The sequence below is a fragment of the Vanessa cardui genome, chromosome 30 (genome assembly GCF_905220365.1).
Source record: "Vanessa cardui chromosome 30, ilVanCard2.1, whole genome shotgun sequence".
NCBI lineage: Eukaryota > Metazoa > Arthropoda > Insecta > Lepidoptera > Nymphalidae > Vanessa > Vanessa cardui.
The window spans coordinates 252,242-264,412 of record NC_061152.1 but is presented as its reverse complement, the minus strand read 5'-3'; the positions used below and the strand labels follow the sequence as shown (position 1 = coordinate 264,412).

At 33.5% G+C, this 12,171-nt stretch overlaps 1 protein-coding gene across 1 annotated transcript in view; it reads left to right on the top strand.

The window, feature by feature from the left end:
* Positions 1-1,484: 1,484 nt before the first annotated feature.
* Positions 1,485-12,171, top strand: part of LOC124542253 — a 44,972-nt gene continuing 34,285 nt past the window's right edge. The window contains exons 1-2 of the mRNA XM_047120207.1: positions 1,485-1,547; positions 3,697-3,755. The gene's annotated coding sequence lies outside the window, so the exon portion shown is untranslated. The remainder of the gene's footprint in view (positions 1,548-3,696; positions 3,756-12,171) is intronic.

Genomic DNA, 12,171 nt, shown 5'->3' with positions numbered 1-12,171 from the left:
TATATTTAAACTTTTATCAAAATTCATAATTTTATAGCCTATCACAGTGGAAGTAGAAAAAACGCAAATCCATAGCGAATATCATAGACTAACCAAGCTTTCGCGTCAACTTGCTATCAAATAAATGTTGTTTATTTGTGTTTTTTATTCTCATATCTGAAATAGAGTATAATATATTTCATTAATTATTACTAAGCTATCAATAGCATTTTGTGGTATTTGTAAATTTTCATCTTCAAAACTAATGCATGCATTCAACCCTTCATCCCCTAATTTACCCCCTTTAGAAAGGCGAAGTAAAAAAAAGATTCAAACTGCCTTGGTACGCGTGTAATAGACAGAAAGGCATGCAGAGTTACTTTCGAATTCATAATATTAGCTTAGAATCCAAACTTAAGATATAGAAGATGCAACCTAGAAATCTGAATACTGAGATTACCAAAAATATTTTTTCTATCAACATTATATAATTATGCTTATTATATTTCTTTCGTCTAAATTATTATCATGTCTGCTCTTATAAAATTAACACAGAAACTATGTCAGCCGTAGATGTTTTTCTCAATTATTTCGTAAATCGTTCTTATTGACCCCAGTTCAAGTTTAAGCAGCGATAACATATGAATAATTAGATCATCTTGCAGAACGAGTAGAATAACATTATTTTTCTACTAAAATAGAGCCATTTCGATAACAATTATTTGATATTTTTTCATTATCCTATTCGGAATTGGCATGAGTCTAAAACTATACAGCCAAGTCATTCGTTGCTAAAATAATTAATAAATAAATGAAAAGTCAATCCCTGTCTTAATAATTTTAGATTAGAATTTTCAACTATCACAAATAACGACTAATATTTAATATTTATTACAAAATATAGACTATAGACAATTTGCATATTATTAATTTTCAGTTCATTGATTTGACATAACATTGTAAACACGGAGTACAATGAACCTTTTGTTAAAACTAGAATTATGAAAGAAATAATTGTTAATATACAGTGTTATAAATTAAATGTGTCTTAAAATGTGCCATATTTGTTTTTTAAAGTGAAATTTGTGATGAATTTATAGTTGTTTTATACGTTTTGCTGTTTGTGTAACATGGGCGTATAAAGTTATATTTTATGTATTTTTTACGAAAAAGTGTTAAAAATTAGTACGATTTTAATCAAATAATCTCTGTTTATGTAAACTAAATAAGTTAAAGTGATAGTTTAACTACCTTTAATACATTTTCAACGTTAAATGTGAGTAAATCTATACCTATAATTGTATCGATATCGTTTAAAAAAAATAAGTTTTCTTGAATTAAAATAGAATTGTGAAGCTTACGCAGATGCTTTAAAGCGTTCAACGATTTATACATCCTATTTGTAACAAAATATTTATCAAGATAATTGATATCGGAAAAATGAATTTTTGAATAATTAAATAAATATTTTATAATTTATTTTAACAATCCAATCTTTTATTTATTTATAGGTAATGACTAAATCAAGATAACACAGAAAATGGAAGAAGCTAGTGATGCCAGTTATTGTGAGTATCATATAATTTAATATACATTTGTAATAATTATAGCCGAGATGTAGAAAGCCTTGTTACTAGATGTGACTGTGCTAGAGAGCTGGTCTCTGATACAATATTTTATCTTCACATAGTATAATCAAAATCAAAATCAAAATAAACTTTATTCAAGTGGAATTTTACAAGCACTTTTGAATCGTCAATTAACAATTAAGTGAAGCTATCACTGGTTCAAAAAGTAGATTTTACCGAGAAGAACCGGCAAGAAACACAGTAGTTACTCTTTTTCAACATTTAAAAAATACAAAGTCATGTTAGTTAATACAATTATTTAAATTAATATAAAGTAGCTTCCGAAAATTTGTATGTTTAGATCGTTTACACTATGCAATCGATTTTAATATGGGTTTCATCAATAGATTCAAGGTTTATATGTATGCAATACATAATACATGCATTATATAGTAGAGTATCAATATATATAAATCATTATATCAGAGTATGCAAAAAAAAAAACAATATAATTTTTTTGTTGCTTTTGCATACTGAAAATTGTATATAGGGCCTTATTGTACTAATCTGAAGCTTGGCCAACTAGCTATTTAATTAGGTAAATTAAACTTGTCAATAAGGCATTACTTCTGATTGTCTGAACTGATAATATTGTCTGTTGCTAATCCACTGATGAGAATAGCTCTGGACAGAAACAAGTGAAGTCAATTACGAGGCAAAGCAGTTATAGTAAAAGTAATAACACATAATATGATAAAGGTATCCCATATAGTATCCCTAAAGACATCAAATATTGACGACCTCCATGGTCGAGTGGTGTGTACACCAGTTTTCATGGGTACGCCACTCTGAGGTCCCGGGTTCGATTCCCGGCCGAGTCGATGTAGATTACCATTAGTTTTCTATGTTGTCTTGGGTCTGGGTGTTTGTGGTACCATCGTTACTTCTGATTTCCATAACACAAGTGCTTCAGCTACTTACATTGGGATCAGAGTAATGTATGTGATGTTGTTTCATATTTATAAAAAATAAAAGTATTAACTTTATCATGTACACATACATGTCAGTATACTAGTATATTTTATTGAAAAGAACATTTTTTTATATATATAGTTAATGTTAGTATCAGAGAGTTGATTGTTAAATTTAAACAATGTTTTTGACCAAGCATTTTCATTGTTAAGATATTATTATTATTACTTTTATTTGAGTTAGATGGACCTCAAAGTATGTAATCCTATCTGTATCCAGCTCGTCAACTGTTAGTATCATCCATTTTATTAATCTTCAATGAGCCTCTAACTAAGATGTTTGAGAAAAACGGGGAAAGGTTGTCTAGGATCATCATATAATCATGTGATCCTTACATGATGTTGCAAATTTAAGAGGGTAAAAGCCAAATAAATAAAATTTGACAGCAAATTGACGCTACATCATTGGTCGAGTGCTTGATTAGTCTGCGGTATTCCTTACTTTAGTCGATGAAACTGTTATCAGAATTTTGAAAATAAAATTAAAGTGCACATAAGTTAATAATAGTTAAGTGTGATAGTGTTGTATTAAAAAAAAAATGAAATGAAAATATAGGTATTTTATTCAAGTAAACTTTTACAAGCACTTTTGAATTGTCATTTAACAATTAAGTGAAGCTAACACCGGTTCGGAGAGTAGGTTCTACCGAGAAGAACTAACAAGAAAGTCAGCAGTTACTTTAAATAGAGATATATTAATAATAAACTAGAAAGTTGCATGAATAACGGAATAAGCTTTAAGAGCAGTGGCGGATTTACCAATAGGCTAAGTAGGCTGGAGCCTAGGGCGGCAGATTTAGCCCAAATTTGTAATTATATATAGATAAATAAAAAAAAAAACTTATAACTATATGTATACACATTACGTCCGTAATCCGTATACTCGTCACTACATAGCGGGTTGGAAAGATAATCTAGTAACCGACAGAAATATCACCTAGTTCATAATCATACTAATAACGGGAAAAAGCCGATGTAATGAGGACGATAGAACACAAATCATAAATGTTGCAAAGAAGTAGGGGCGGCAAAAATTAATAACCTACTAGCCTACTAGCGGCAGATTTGTAGCCGCCACTGTTGAAGGGTAAATGATTGATCTGATTGCATTGTTACAGGTGAAAAGGACAGCTGGGATGATTGGGCGAGCCAAACCTCGCTGAGCCAGCCCGAGGAGGTGAGCCATGACGTATTATTAGACGTTTTAAAACAAGATGTAATAGGTTTAAAGTATATGTATGCGGCATCATAGAAACTTAAATCATGTACCAAATTCAATGAGTTTATTTTTGAGTTTGGTTAAGAAAATCTCTTCGCCATTGTTTTGCTCATCAGCTGATTGGGATAGGGTTGTGAAATCACGTAACACGTCTGTAGGAATAGAGAGGGTTACTGTATGCCGGTGTACTAGAGCGCACTGGGCATTTTGGGCACCACACATAACCCCTAATTTTCTAGGATTACGTCTGCGTATTATACGTCTGTATGTCCAATGTCCATCAAGATAGTTTTCTCAGAATTTCGTAGAGGTATAATATTAAAATTAATAACATATACTGAAGTGTCCTGTCCGTTAGAGATGTTAAAAAGTCTAACCTCTTAGTCTGTACAGTCAAAACATATGACCGATAATGTCGTAAAGGATATCAAAATGTTAGGGTACTTCCCGTCGACCTGGTATCATGAAATTTGGCAGGAAAAAATATCTGGTAGTACAAGTAAAGTTTCTTATCTGTTTTGTCTGTCTCTTGGTACGGAATCCTCAGTGCATGAGTCCGGATCGCATTTTTCCGGTTAGTTTGAATTTAGATGTGCGTAGACTGTCTGCCTTGGGTATCCATGATGGTGTAAGAATGTCTCCACATATATTAATTATTTAAGTGATTGTTTTATGAAAGTTACGTCGAATGGTGTGAGATCTTGTTTTTCTTTAATGGAATAATTTGGCGGACGAGCATATGGACCACCTGATAGTAAGTGATCACCATCACCCATAGACAATGACGCTGTAAGAAATACTAACTATTCCTTACATCGTCAATGCGCCACCAACCTTGGGAACTAAGATGCTATTTCCCTTGTGCCTGTAGTTACACTGGCTCGCTCACCCTTCAAACCGGAACACAACAATACTGCGCTGTTAAGCGGAATGTCTGATGAGTGGGAGGTATCTACCCAGACGGGCTTGCACAAAGCCCTACCACCAAATATGAAATCTATCATAACATCGCTACGGGGCTTATTAGACTCTGAATGTCCATGTGATGTTTCCATACGTAAATTTGTTAGGCGTCTTACTATAATGGAGCTACTTATGAAACATTAGCTTGATAGTAATCATATGCAAAATGGACCAAGGTTCTTAGACCATAATCAGTGTGTACATTCCCAAACAGATGTACGTACATCAGCAACTGGTCTTAATTGAAACTAAAAAAAAAGTAAAGTAACAGCCTGTCAATTTCTCACTGCTGGGGTAAGGCCTCCTCTTCCATTAAGGAGGGGATTTGGAACATATTCCAACACGCTGTTCCAATGCGGGTTGGTAGATATACATGTGGCGGAATTTCGATGAAATTAGACACATGCAGGTTTCCTCGCGATGTTTTCCTTCACCGAGCACGAGATGAATTATAAACACAAATTAAGCACATATATAAAGTGGTGCTTGCCTGGGTTTAAACCCGCAATCATCGGTTAAGATGCGCACGTTCTAACCACTGAGCCATCTCAGCTCTTAAATTTAAACTAAACATTTTTTTTTAAAGGCGGCGAAGAAATTATTCCCAAACGAAGTGTTACTATAACTAAATAAACAAATGGAACATAAATAATATTTTATCTGTAATAACATGGCCGCTCCGGTTCGATTTTTAAACATGGAACACATCCTCATTCTTGAAGTTCCCGCCGTTTTGATGTAACGCGGACCGCGGGATCTGTAACCTGCACACTTTATTAATAATTCTTGCAACACAAATGCGAAAGATTTCGTGGGTGTGTTTATTTGTTTTTTACGGTTGGGTGTTTTAATTTAATAATAATAATAAATCACACTTATTCAGAAAGCAGTTATTCTCAACACTTGCAGTCTCACACGTAAATTCTTAGCATCATCAAATACTTAATTCCACAAAGGCCGACACACTTGGCTTAAGCTCGTGTATCAGTTTCACTACCCCTCTAAAAGGGATAAAAAAGAGAAGATAAATGTAATGATAATAATAATTTATTGGTGCAAAAGAAATTTTACAAAATATGCTTATATATATGAGTTCACAAAGTAAGTATGACTATTGTTAAATGTGACTCTAAGCTAAGTGCTACTTATATGTGGTTTGGCACTTTAAAAACAGTGAAACTTATTATCCTTTATGGGTTATTAACATAGCCTAATAAGGATAATTAACCCAACCCCAATGGAGAATTAAAAGTAACATAAAGTACATGCTCAGCAGAGTCATTTGAAGAAGTAAAAACAAATTGAAGAAATAAATAGCAAAACAAAAATCGACTGAGTCGAGATGGCCCAGTGGTTAGAACGCGTGCATCTTAACCGATGATTGCGGGTTCAAACCCAGGCAAGCACCGCTGATTCATGTGCCTAATTTGTCTTTATAATTCATCTCTTGCTCAGCGGTGAAGGAAAACATCGTGAGGAAACCTGCATGTGACAAATTTTATAGAAATTCTGCCACATGTGTATTCCACCAAGCCGCATTGGAATAGCGTGGTGGGATATGTTCCAAAAACCTTCTCCTCAAAGGGAGAGGAGGCCTTTAGCCCAGCAGTGGGAATTTACAGGCTGTTGTTGTAAATAGTTTGTCAGTGATATAAAATTTACTTTGGAATGTAAAAATGGACTGAATTGCCCGCGGCTTCATTTGATGGGTTTGATGCGTTTGATGGGTTGGTTGTCACGTGTTAGGCAAAAAAGTAGCCGATTTCCTGCCTTGGAGTTCGAGTTTGTTTCATAACAAATTTAATCAAATTCGGTTCTGTGGTTTGGTAGTGAAAGAGCGACAATCAGACAGACAGACAGACAGATTTACTTTAACATTTATAATATTAGGCAGACATTTTTAACTTTATGGTTTCGTAAATTCACATCGTTTATAAAAAATATATTGATAAAAAAGGCACATTATTCGATACAAGATTTTATAGATGATAAGCGTGGAGTTAATACCTTTTGACTTCCAAACAGGATATATAAATTTAAATAATTGTATTAACTAACATTACAAAGTATTTTTTAAATGTTGGAAAAGAGTAGCTATTGAGTTTCTTGCCGGTTCTTCTCGGTAGAATCTACTTTCCGAGCCGGTGGTAGCTTTACTTAATTGTAAAATGACGACTACCATGGGCGGTGGTAGTCACTTTCCATCAGGTGAGCCTCCTGCTCGTTTGCCACCTATGCCATAAAAAAACAACAATATAATTTATATTAAAGATGCAACAAGTATTGTCTTGACGAAATGTATCGAATAATTATTTATTTAAAGAACTACTAACAAAAGTTAGTAGTGGAGTATAGTGGTAGTCTAAAAACCATCAATAAAAGAGGCGCTGACACATTTTTTGCCCAGAGGAATTATGTTTGAACAGGAAAATGCTGCTAGCATTCCTGTCACCGTTCCTCGTGGTCATGTTTAGAGAGTGATTATATTTAATTTGTATATATTTACTTAATGCCAATATTTATAAGTAAATTGAGGTACACATTTATTATAATCAAAGTCAAAAACCTTTATTCAAAATAGAAGTGTTTACACTTTCTTATTGATTGTCGAAAATCTACCACCGGTTCGGAATATAAGGTACATACATAAGACATATGTCAATTTCACTTATAATTCTAGACTAACTATTAACGCATTGACTATGTATGTTGAAGAGTCAAAGTACTTTTAATCCTCAGCTCAGTGGTGCTTACGTTCTAACCTCTGGGCCATCTCGGAGTTTTAAAGAAATTAAAATTTTTTAGAATAGATAAATTTGATTTACATGCTACATACATTTCCTTACCTCGAGTAAAAAAACTACCCATTCGTTCACTTGGTGGCAGGGCTTTGTGCAAGCCCGTCTCGGTAGGTACCACCCACTCATCAGTTATTCTACCGCCAAACAACAGTACTCAGTATTGTTGTGTTCCGGTTTGAAGGGCGAGTGAGCCAGTGTGATTACAGACACAAGGGACATAACATCTTAGTTCCCAAGGTTGGTGGCACATTGACGATGTGAGGAATAGTTAATATTTCTTACAGCGTCATTGTCAATGGGTGATGGTGACCATTTACCATCAGGTGACCCATATGCTCGTCCGCCAACCTATACCATAAAAAAAAGTTAAAGCTGATACCCAATTTGCGCAGTTAATACAAAAAAATATATTTTCGAACTTAGTTAAAAAATTCTTAAATTATATGCGACGGCGATGAAAATAAATCCAATATACTATTAATGTTAAATGCATCACTAATTGCCCTAATTCAGCAACAATGTAATCCAGAGACAAGTTACATTACGCGCCGTCTGTTTTACAATCTTGTCAACATTCCCGCCAAATGTCGAAATGCAATGGCGGACCATACATTGCGTAATAATGAGCTCAAAGGAAATTCATCCCTATTTTTAAAGATTTAAAGTTGATTTTTATTTGGATATCGTCAAATGTCAAGCTCATAGAATAATATTTTTAATGGCGTCTAGGATAAGGTGTAATTTTCGATGTATTGTTCTTGCGTGACCTATTTCTTTTTTTTTTTATTATCGTGCGTTAACGAACTATAGAGGTTTTAATTCGATGCGGTTTTAATTAAACCGTTTTGTTTTCATAGGACGCTTCTTTTTCTTTTTTCTTTTTTTAAAACGCACGACAAATTTTGTGTGTGTGTTTAACCAATAAGGAAACAAGAAAGGGTTCGAATTATAAATTTAAATATACTTTATTCAAGTTGGCTTTTTTCAATTAGACAAGCTCTTTTTACAAAGTCATGTTAGTTAATACAATTATTTAAATTAATATATCCTGCTTGGAATACAACAGGAATTATATAATATATATTAAGTGAAGCTACCGCCGCGTTCGTTAAGAAGATCTGGCAAGACACTCACTAAAAATCCAAAACTAGCTAATATAGTCTTAATTACATAGTATAAAACAAAGTCGCTACGCAACGGATCTTGATGCGGCTTTTTTTAATAGATAGAGTGAAGTTTCTAATGTGATGTCGTAAATGAACGAATTCTGTGGTATATTTACTATACGCAATAATAGGCTATTTGACAATGCGAAAAATTAAGTATTTAAAAATGGTTACTTATAAACAAAAGTTGAAAATAATACTTAATTTATTCAAAAATCCATAAACAAAAATGCAATTTATTAAACGTTTGTCACGTGACACAGAACGCTCCTGATTGGCCGGGCGTATAATGAAGTCACTTGCTTGTAAACCTTGTTTGCCTACTATATGTACCACAGATTAAAATACAGGCAAGTAACGTCACCGACCCCATTGCAGCCCCATATTGTCCAAGTAGCGTTTTCGCGCGCTATTTAAATATGGAATTTTTAAAATCAACTTTTACTGGGTTCCTTGACCTCTACTAAATAATATAAAATGGATTTTAAAAACCAGCCAAATAGCCTACCGAATGGTTCCTAATGCACGTTGCATTATATTTACACCGGTTTGTGTTTATTTTAATTATAAGCAATTAAAAGTTTCATCATTTGTCCGTTTGATTAATGGCGGCATCAATAATGGCGCGGAAGTGATTTTTTTCTCGGCGCTCGTCCGCCATTTTGGTTTATTTTCGTATATGGTGTGGCCAGTTTTCTCTTTGTAGGGTTGTACTGCGTTGTCGTTTTATATTTAATTGTTTATCTGTAGTTTAAAATTATGATTAGGTGTTATAAATAACTAGCTGTGCCAGTGACCTTGTACGCGTTTGAATATAACAAAAAATATATATTATTATAACCTAAGTTACTCCTTATTATATCGGTTATCTGCCAGTGAAAGTCCCGTCAAAATCGGTCCAGCCGTTCCAGAGATTAGCCGGAACAAACAGACAGACAGACAAATATTGTAATAAATTATATTTTGGTATATGTACCGTGTATACATATGCGTTGAGTAAAAAGAGCTGTTTTAATAATACAAACAGACACTCAAATTTGATTATATGTATATAGTAACTTTGCCGTTTCGTAATTTCGAATCATTTGTAATAAATACATTAGTAAAGAAGGCATTTTATTCGATACAAGATTATACAGACGATACAAAAGCATGGAACTAATACTTGCTGACTTCCAGGCAGGAAACAAGTATTATTTATTACAGTTTTTTCTATGAGCGATGGTGACCACTTACCATCTGGTGGCCCACCATACGTTGCACTAACCTATGGCATTAAAAAAATAGAAAGATATATATTGTTTGCCTTAGTACACGAGTGAAAGGTTGGAGGCAGTTGTAAGGTATCATAAGTCTTTTCTACTATACTTAATGATCAGATATGTAATTAATAAACATTCATATTTATAATGTTAGTAAAGTAGAGTAAAGTAACAGCCCGTAAATTTCCCACTGCTGGGATAAGGCCTCCTCTTCCATTAAGGAGAGGGTTTGGAACATATTCCAATGAGGGTTGGTGGAATGCGCATGTGGCCAATTCCGATAAAATTAGACACATGCAGGCTTCCTCACGATGGTTTCCTTCACCGCTGAGCACGAGATGAATTCAAATTATAAAGTCAAATTAAGCACATGAATCAGCGGTGCCTGCCTGGGTTTGAACCCGCAATCATCGGTTAAGAAGCACGCGTTCTAACCACGCAGCGATCTCTTTCAACTCTATAATATTAATTATAGGATAGAATTTTGTATAAAAATGTCTTAGAAAATTTTGTACCTTACTTCATAATAATGATTTATTCAAAAACTCGGTGCGTAGGCAGCCCTGTTAAGTGAGTTCGTACTATGTGTCGAACTCGCAATACGAGTATACTCGCTACAACTTGTGACATCAACTCGATATGATTAGCGTATAAGACCGCAATACCAAAGATACAAGTTAGTGTAGACGTAGAGTAGAATCTTTTCGGTAGAATCTACTTTCCGAACCGGTGGTAGCTTCACTTAATTGTAAAATAACGATTCAAAAGTGCTTATAAAAGCCTACTTGAATAAAGTTTATTTTGATTTTTGGTTTTTTGATTTTTGGTTAGGCCATAGACTAGTCTTGGGACGGTCATGGGTTATAAACAAACAATATTATTCTTTAAATCAAATTTATTTTGAAACAATATTCTTCTTGAATTCAGATTTATTTTCAACCGACTTCAAAAAGGAGGAGGTTATCAATTCGTCCGTATTTTGTTAACGTTGGTTTCACATTAATCAGTGTTTCAAATTATACATCTAGGTATTTTATGTTTTAAATCTAGGCTATCCTTTTCATTATTCAAGAATTGATCCATATTATATCCAAACATTGGCGGCATTCGATTCTTATGACATTTGTTTTCCTTACCGGCCAGTAACAGACAATCGGCCAGCATTAATCGTTAAAAATTAAAATATTACATTACAACATATTCTGAAAATAGCCAATTAATTATAGTTAAACAATGTGTAAAAAAATAATAACTCTAACAGCTAATTAGTGTGAGTCTGGTTGATGTATGGCTGTTGATGGCTTGATGTATCTCCTGAAATTTTGTTAGCGCAATGTGATTGTGTTTTTTTGTATATATGTAATATATTTGCAGTTAAGCTATTACCTACATGCAGTGGCGGATTTACCAATAGGCTAAGTAGGCTGGAGCCTAGCGCGACAGATTTAGAGATTTAATTTAGCCCAAATTTGTTATTATCTTGCAGAAATTAAAAACTTAGAATTATGTATACACATTACGTCCGTAATCCGTATACTCGTCACTACATAGCGTGTTGGAAAAATAATCTAGTGACTGACAGAAATATCACCTAGTTTATAATCATACTAATAACGGGAAAACTGATGTAATGAGGACGATAGAACACAAATCATAAATGTTGCAAAAAAAAGTAGAGGTGGAAAAAATTTAAGCCTACTAGCCCACTAGCGGCAGATTTGTAAATCCGCCCCTGCGTATACATACAGGCATATCTAAATTAATTAAATTAAGTCAATGAAATCCCAGAAGCTATAACACCTACAAATTTGAAAGGCAGTTAGGTTCTTTATAGACATTCGCTAACAGTAAAACAACAGGGGTAAAATAGGTTGAAAAAAAAGTTATATAAGTTTAAGCTTTGTACAACTCAAATTCGATGTCCTATACGTTTAATTGTATTATAATTGACAAATGCCAATCTAACTCTTTAATATATCGTTATGAAAAACGCCATACTGAACTTAAATCATTTTTTTTGTAACACATTAACAGTTATATTTCGGGCGAGTTTCACACGAGTTCAAAAACCTTAGTTGCACCCTGAATATAAAAGCAAGGTAAGATGACATTAATGAATGTTGCCATCGTATAAAATGTACCCGATTTACGGTTAATAATTAAATTAATTCTCTGAAAGCAA